Source organism: Miniopterus natalensis, chromosome 7 (assembly GCF_054644295.1).
Source record: "Miniopterus natalensis isolate mMinNat1 chromosome 7, mMinNat1.hap1, whole genome shotgun sequence".
Taxonomy (NCBI): Eukaryota; Metazoa; Chordata; class Mammalia; order Chiroptera; family Miniopteridae; genus Miniopterus; species Miniopterus natalensis.
This window is the reverse complement of record NC_142087.1, coordinates 31,771,099-31,779,234: the sequence shown is the minus strand read 5'-3', so window position 1 is coordinate 31,779,234 and position 8,136 is coordinate 31,771,099. Positions and strand designations below refer to the sequence as shown.

Sequence of the window (8,136 nt, the reverse complement as noted above, 5' to 3'; positions counted from 1 at the left end):
TATTGTTTGGACTTCCTTCAAGCTTGGCTAGTATTTTGCTTTGCATCGTAATGCCCTACAAATTTGTGTAAAGAAATGTATCACGGTTAAACAGAATTTTAAAAAAAAAAGACTTTAAAAATTAGTTCAAAGTTTTCAATAAGACAGTTTTTTGTTTGTTTCTGGCCCCAGTCTGAACCTCCCAGTAAGCAGGGCACTGGCCTGGGAATGGGGTGTCCTCTAACCCTTGGGTTGGGATAGGCCTGAAGCTTCCCACTGTGGCCTCTCCCACACCCTGCTTTGTTTTCCTAACACCGACACACCTTTGAAAAGTATGCAGGACGGACTTTCCCCTCGGTATAAAATCTCCCTGTGGCCGGGTTGCTAGAGCCATTAAGTAAATCTGCGGCGAACAAAGGCCTGCTTCTTTATGAAAGAGCAGTTGCTGGGAAAGGCGGGGAATGTTCAGATGGGAACTGGACTCCCCCCCCACCCCATGCTTTCATTCATTTACCTAACACGCCCTTCAAAGAGATTTTTATCTCACCGTCAACTTTATTTCCTGACGAGCTGGAGTTAAGGAGGCCAAGAGGAATGGTTTACAAACTGAATTTCCAGAGTTGTGCTCTGTCTTTACAGGAGGAACTACCCAATGGTGCCTCCGACGGAGAGGGCAGGATGCCCCCTGAGCCACGGTGGGGGAGGTACCCCCAGGATTCCGATGGTTCCCCAGCCCAGCCCAGCCCAGCCCCCTTCACCCTCTGACTCGGGCAGGGGGGCCCACTCCCCACCCCTCCACTGTGTTACTAATTCCTCCCAACACGTGCAGGTATCGGAGAAGAGAGACAGAAAAAAACAACCGGCATGGACAGTCACTGAAATATTACCGGGATAGTTACTGGCCGGGCGCTTTGGCTCTCAGGTCCCAGGGCAGAGAAATTATGGACAGGCCACTGAAATAGCCAGCGATGACATCTCATCAGACATCCCACTGTGGGGGCTCGAACCGGCCACCCCAAGACTTGCCTCGGTGGTGTGCAGGTTGGTCGGAGCTGGAGAAACTCCTGCCCCTCCCTCGACTGCCCAGAGGAGCGTGAGTCAGGAGCCTTGCCCGTGAAAAGCGATGACGGGAGATGGCCTCTTTTGACCTGTCCGTCTGTGCGGCCGGTCGGACTCCTGGTCACTAGGCATCTGCTCATCTCACGGCCCTGCAGTGACCCTGAGAAGCCCCCAGGGCACCTCAGCTCATCCCCAGCTCAGCATGTCTTATAGGCCGCGTACCGTCGGTCTCTGAACCCCTCACGCGGGGTCCCTGACTCATGTATGTGCGGTTCCCACACGTATGTAGGCGTGTATTAAATTTGGTTATTTGCTAATCCGCCTCAGGGCTGTTTACTAACCGGCCAGAAGAACCTGCGGGGTACAGGGAAGCGTGTTCCTCCCCCACAGTGCACCCCTGGCAGCTCCACGATATGAACCTGTTTTATTTTCCCAACGTGTTACCGGGTTTAGCTTGCTTGGGAAAAAGGCCAACAGTTTCCAAGAGAAATGGGTCCCCCCTTTTTTTTTTGCAGTAAAATAACTACCCCCGCCCCAGCACAAGCAGGATTCCCCGCCTGAAGCGAGCAATAACTCCAAGCTTGATAAAATAAACGGGATCGCCCCTTACAGCCTGTGAAGAAGGGTGAGCCCTGCACAGGTTACCTGCCAAGAGCCACAGGACTTCAGCGACCGCCACTGGGAAGGAGGGTTTCGGTTCTTTCATGGAAGGTGACGCTGAGTAAGGCGGAGATGTGGCCACAGAGGAACTTACACATTACTCAGTGCACTTAAAAAAAGTTTTTATTGATTTTAGTGAGAGAAGAAGGGAGAGAGAGAGAGAGAGGAAAAAAAACCCCACAAACCACCCACCAGCTGCCTCCTGCATGCCCCCTGCTGGGCATCAAGCCTGCAGCAGGGCACCGACCTGAGGCTTCTCTGCCTGTGGGACGGTGCCCGCCCAGCTGAGCCACACCGGCCGGGGCGCATGTTTATTCCTATGATGCTAAAAACGAAATTGCTGCATCTGCTGTCAAATCCACACCAGTTAATCACGAGATATTTCTTGCGACTTCTAATGCTAAGCAGCAGGAGTAACATTCACTTACAGGATGTCTAGATACAAACTGTACCTACATACTACATGTTGGATTTTTTTTTGCCCTATGGATGTTTAGTTTCTTTTTTATTCCCCATTAAAATTTATTCATGTTACATATTATTATAGAATATCCTTACATAGCTTAGGAGTCAGTATATGATTTGTAAAAAAATTGTTATCAACAGAAATCTGTCCATTGCAGGACATGGCAGGAAAATAATTTTTTAATTTTTTCGAGGAGTAAATAATTCGGATTCTGGCTGCAGCCTAGAGGGTGGTTGTCAGGACAGCCTCGCTAATGGCCCTCAGGGCTTCTCACTGTCCGTCTCCCGGATACAAGAAACAAACCCGTGTACCCTGTGTTTGCCGCCCACGTCGGCTGAAAGAGGCAGGTTCACAGTCACGGACAGGAAAGTGAGTTGTTGCTGGGATCTTCCAAATCCCTGACCATGTCTCTCACCATCACCGAGGGAGTCCCCTGAGTGGACGCTGGAGAATCTGTTGCACAAACAGCAAAGTGGAGGTCACCCCACTGGGTCCCAGCAACGACGCTGCTCCCAGCTCACTGGAATTGGCTCTTGCTGATTACTGCTTCCTGCTGGAGAGACTATGCCCACGATATAATTAGATGATCATTCCAATCTACTAATTTAATTAACACTTTTTATTTTTAATTTTTAAAGTCTTTATTGATTTCAGACAGAGGAAGGGAGAGGAAGAGATAGAAACATCAATGATAAGAGAATCACTGATCGGATGCCTCCTGCAGGCCCCCACCGGGATTGAGCCCACAACCCGGGCCTGTGCCCTGACCGGGAATCTCCTGGACCCTAAGTCGATGCTCAACCATTGAGCCATGATGGCCAGGCGAATTAACACGTCTTTTGAGCACTGTGTCACTTGGCACATTTTTGAGATTTATCGGAAGAGGGCTCCGGGCATCGTGCATTCATTTCCTGGATCATTCTGGCCCCTTTGTTACTGCATCGAACTATCCTGCTCTTCGGTGCTGCGAGGTTTTCAGCCAAACCTACCCATGTGCTCATGAAGGCGAATGGTCTACAGAGCACCTGCCTTCCTGGGAAAGGGTCTTATTACTAGAGCAGCTACTTCTCGCCAAGAAGAGGGCTTACGTTTCTCTGGCCGGCTCGAGGCTTTATCAGGCGGCCTGTTTGGTCTTCGCGGTCCTTGTGCCGAGGCCAAGTTTCTTCCTTCCCCTTTGGTTCTGGGAAGGAGAGCTGCAGAGAGCTCTCCGTTCTCTCCCCTGCACGCCCGACCCCGCTGTGCGCGGCGCTGCTTCTAGACTGTGCTCCGATACCAGGACCATTGTTCCAGTTCCTGCCTGTCTCAGGGGAGTCGTTCAGGCCAAAGGACATCCAAGGAGTTGCAGTGGGCACCTCCCCCTCCGTCGCTGTCAGCAAACACTGTGCCCTTTCTCAGCTTCTATTCTGGTCGCCCTCCTTCCCCCCTCGTTAGAGGACTCCCACTGCCCGCCGTGAAGGCAGCACCCGCGGAGTCAGGGGTTGCGCCACAATCCGCTCCTTTGTTCCAGGGACAGCTAGTTCCAGCAGTGCCCTTAAAAACGGAAACGCTCCCACAGGGAACGTCACCTGAAACTCGGAGCACCTTAGTGGGAAAGAGAAGTGGAATCTACTCGAGTTAACCCTGTGACCTTGGCCTTGAAGCCGAGTTTCTTCAAATCTCAGTTTCCACGTCTGACAAAGGCGAGAGCGGGACAGATCCGCTTCTTTCTTTCCCTGCAGGTGGAGAGAATGCTCGGGGAGACGGAGGAAAGCCAGGAGGTAGGGCGCTTGTGCAGATAAAAAAAATGATAAACAGGCCAGGCATTGACTGGCTCTCTGGAGGTCCGTGGCCACTGGGTTAAAACAAACAAGAAAAAAACCCACGAAAATGATCTCTAAGTTCATCTGGAAGCCTTACACTCTGCGACTCTACCCTCCTCACCCACGTCTTGACCTGACTTGAATGTCCTCAAATACTATACGTGGGATCAGAGAGTATTTGTCTTTCCGTGTCCGGCTTGGCTTATCATAATGTCTTCAAGGCTCATCCACGTTGTAGCATGTATTACAATTTTTAAAAATTTATTGATTTTAGAGAGAGGGAGAGGGGAGAGAGAGAGGGAAGGAGGAAGGGAGGTGGGGAGAGAGAGAAACATCCATTTGCTGTCCCCTTGTTTATGCATCGTTGGTTGATCCCTGAATGTGCCCTGACCGGGGACTGAACCTGAAACCACGGCATATGGGGATGACGCTCTGACCAACTGAGCTACTCGACCAGGGCCTATAATTTTATTCTTTACAAAGGCTAAATAATACGTCCTTGTGTATATGAGCCACATTTTATCTCTTCACCCACTGATGAACGCTTGGGCTGTCGCTACACATTGGCTCTTACGAGTAATGCTGCTATAAACGTCCGTGTACACGTTTCTGCGAGCACATCTGCCTTTCATTTTGGGGCGTATATTCCCAGATGTGGCATTGCTGCGTCATACAGTAACTCGATGCTGAACTTTTTGAGAAACTGCTGACTCTTTTCCAAAATTGTCACAGCCTTTTACATTTCATTACACAAGGGTTCTAATTTCTCCACATCACTGCCAAAACTTGTTATTCCCTGACTTTTTCAAAAAGTGTCACTTATTATTATTTTTTTTTAATTGAGGGGAAATCCACATAACACAAAATTGAAAATTGTAACTGTACAATTCACTGAAAACTGAACAAAGACATCTGTACATCCCGTAAGAATATACCTTTTACAGGACCTGGCTTCAGCAGCTTTCCAATTGGCTATGGATTTTCCTTGCTAATAAAACTGTCTTTTATTTAAAAAAGCAAAGTGTACAACTCAGCAGCATTTAGTAAATTCACACTGCTGTACAGCCACCATAAGTAGGTCTAAAACATTTCTATCACCCCTAACAGGCTTTGCACCCATTTATCAGTCACTCCCTGTGCCAGCTGGCCCCTAACAACCAACAGTCTGCCTTCTGGCTCTATGAATTTACCTGTTTGGCCACTTCGTATTGTTATAGACCGAACTGTCCCCTTCCCCCCCAATTCATCTGTTGAAGCCCTAACTTCTGATGTGACTGTATTTGGAGACAGTGTTTCTTTATGGAAGTAATTAAGGATAAATGGGGTCAAAAAGCTGGGGCCCTAATCCAACGGCTCGGTGCCCCCATAAGAGGAAGAGCCACCAGAGCGCCTCTCTCTCCCTTTCTGCAAGCAGAGAGGAGAGGCCACGGGAGGTCACGGCTGGGAGGCCGCTCTCTACAAGCCAGGAAGAGGGCTCTCCCCAGGAACCAAGTTTTCCGGCACCTTCATCTTGGACTTCTTGCCTCCAGATCTGTGCAAAAATAAATTTCTGTTGTTTAACCCACCCGGCCTGTGGCATTTTATGGCAGCCTGAGCAGACTGACAGACAGATACACGGACTCACACAGTATGTGGCCGTCTGTAACTCGCTTCTTTTACTTGATGTAATGTTTTCAAAGTTCATGCATGTTGTGGCGTGTGCCCATACTTCATTCTTTCTTAAGGCTGAATGTTAGTCGGGTATGGATATACTACATTTTACTTACCCACGCCTCCACTGGGGGACATTTGGGTTGCTTCTACCGTTGGCTCTTGTAAATAGTGCTGTGATGTGTGAGGTTTCCAGTTTCCTCCACAAAGTTATTTCCCCTGTTTTTGATTACAGCCATCCTAGTGGTAGGTCATTCTGGCTTTTTGATTTGTCGGGGATGAAGTCTCAGGCCCCAACCATTTTTCCTTGTTAGAGATCAGAATTATTAATAAATTATCTTTATTTTTAAATAAGGCAGGTTGGTGTCCAGGCGACTTTCCTGGAAGACGCACAGAATGTTTGCCTGCCCTAGGGGGCTGCGAATATCTTCTACACATCAATGTGAGAAAGAAACATCAATTGGTTGCCTCCGGCGTGCCTGTCACCCGGGATTGAACCTGTAACCTGGGTATTTGCCCTGACAGGGAACTGAACCTGCCACCTTCGGGTACATGGGGCAACGCTCCAACCAATTGAGCCCCACTGGCCAGGGCCCCAGTTTCTTATCATCGAAAATTGTTCATCTTAGAAATATCACTGGAAACGTCTTTCCCTTATTGCTCTGTACTGTCATGTGTATTTAGACCTCGACACTTCAGATCCACAACTAAAACCGGCCTGCCCGGATAACCACTGAAACTTCTCGGCTGGTGGAACTACCTCTGCGGTTTCTACTTTTCGGTCCATTTGGCTCCCTGTCCCTCAGGCGCTGTGTCACCCTAGGGTGGAGGAAGGTAGCCACTGGTACCATCTCGGCCAGGCAGGCTTAGGTACGGGCCAGTGGAGTCTTGGTTAAACATCCAGGCCCTTCTCTCCTCCCACTCTCTGATCTCCACAGCGACTGGAAGCCAAGGGCCTGGGAGGCGGGAAGGTGCAGGTCACGCACTGTGGAGGCTGGCTGAGCCAGAAAGGGGCAGGGGGAGCAACTCGAGAAGAACCAGCCCCTGGCAGCCCCCTTCCCCTCCCTGAGCTCATTTGGCCCCCTAAAAGGTCTCCTTTCCCTTACTTTGACAGGCTCCCTCTGAACCCTCTGCCTTTGCGTGGAGTCTGTTCTCTGGCAGGAATCCTTTACTCCATTCCTTTGCCTGGCAAATAAACTCCTACTCGTCCTACAACGCCCACTCTCTACACGAGCAGAGGCAGCAAGGTCCTAGGAATATTTAGTACAAAGAAAATTAAGGTCAGGGGATGTGACCTTGGGTGAGACACTGCTTTGATTTTAAGCCACCCCCTCCTTCTTTTTTTTTTTTTGCAAAATAAGAATGGGAATATAGCCGCCTTGCCGTCCCTGTCCCAGGGACCTGGAAAAAGTCAGTAGATAAACGCTCTCCCAAATGCAAAGCATTGCACAAATTGTTCTGTCGCTGCTCTCCCGCCGCGTAGAATGCCCGCCTATTTGTTCGCCCCTGTCGGTGCCAAGCTCAGCTTCGGTGCATTCAAACACTAACTCACACGCCCCCCCCCCCCCCCCCGTCTCCGTCTGCAGCCCCCGCCGACTGCCGCCCTCCGGCTCCCTCCCCAGCCCTTTCCCCCGGGTCCTGTTTGCACTGACCTTACCGGGCCGCTGCGGGGCTCCGCAGGTGCATCGCCCGTTAAAGAGGGCGAGTCACTCAGCGCCGCGGAACGGGGGAGTCCACGCAGAGCAGAGCAGAACCGAACAGAACCGAACGCTAGATTCTAAGCTGTAAAGTCCTGGCCCCGAGGAGCCAGGTGACCGGGTCGGGTGAGCAAGCCCCGCAGGGCGAACGGAGCCCGCGCTCGGACGCGGGAACCCAGGCCGCGGGCGCGGGGGCGGGCCCGGAGTTCCCGGAAGGGGGCACGTCCGCGCCTGGACTACAACTCCCGGCGTGCACGGCGGCCAGAGCCGGTCCGCCTCTACGTGCCTCCTCAGTCTTTCGGGTCCTACCTGCGGGACGGCTGTCTGGGGACAGGGGTGGGGTGGGGGTTGCGTGGCGGTCGTGACAGAAAAACCGAAGGCTTCTCTTGGGGCGCAGAGGCCGGGGGCAGCGCGCGGGATGGCTCCCGCCGGTCGGGAGGTCCGCCGCGGAGTGGCGGAACCCGCTGTCACGCCGCCCGCGTTTCCGGAGGGACGTCCATCGCGGCCGGACGCTGTGGCGCGGCGGTTTAATTCTCCGGCGGCGGCTGAGGGAGCGGGACGCGATGGTCCTGACGGGGCTCATCAGGAAACTCGGTAACTGTCGGGGCCTCCCCCGCCGCCGCTGGATTCGCGCTCCGGCCGTGGACGCCTGCGGAGCCGGGCGGTGTCACATGTCCGTGCTCGTCCCGGCTTGGGCAGGGCGGCCCGCGGGGACCCGTGTCCCCCTCGGTGTCACGGCCGCAGGGCTCGGCCCAAGCGCCCCCGGGCCGGGCGGGTGAAAACCCGGTTTCTTTCGGTCCCTCTGAGCCCCGCCCCGGGTCGCCGC

At 52.4% G+C, this 8,136-nt stretch overlaps 1 long non-coding RNA gene across 1 annotated transcript; it reads right to left on the bottom strand.

Moving 5' to 3' along the window:
* Nucleotides 1-2,323: 2,323 nt before the first annotated feature.
* On the bottom strand, nucleotides 2,324-7,489 carry LOC148092736 (uncharacterized). Its single transcript, XR_015714767.1, has 2 exons — nucleotides 7,271-7,489; nucleotides 2,324-2,726 (listed from the first exon to the last, which is right to left on the bottom strand). It is a non-coding gene; the product is annotated as an uncharacterized LOC148092736 (long non-coding RNA).
* Between the last annotated feature and the right edge of the window lie 647 nt (nucleotides 7,490-8,136).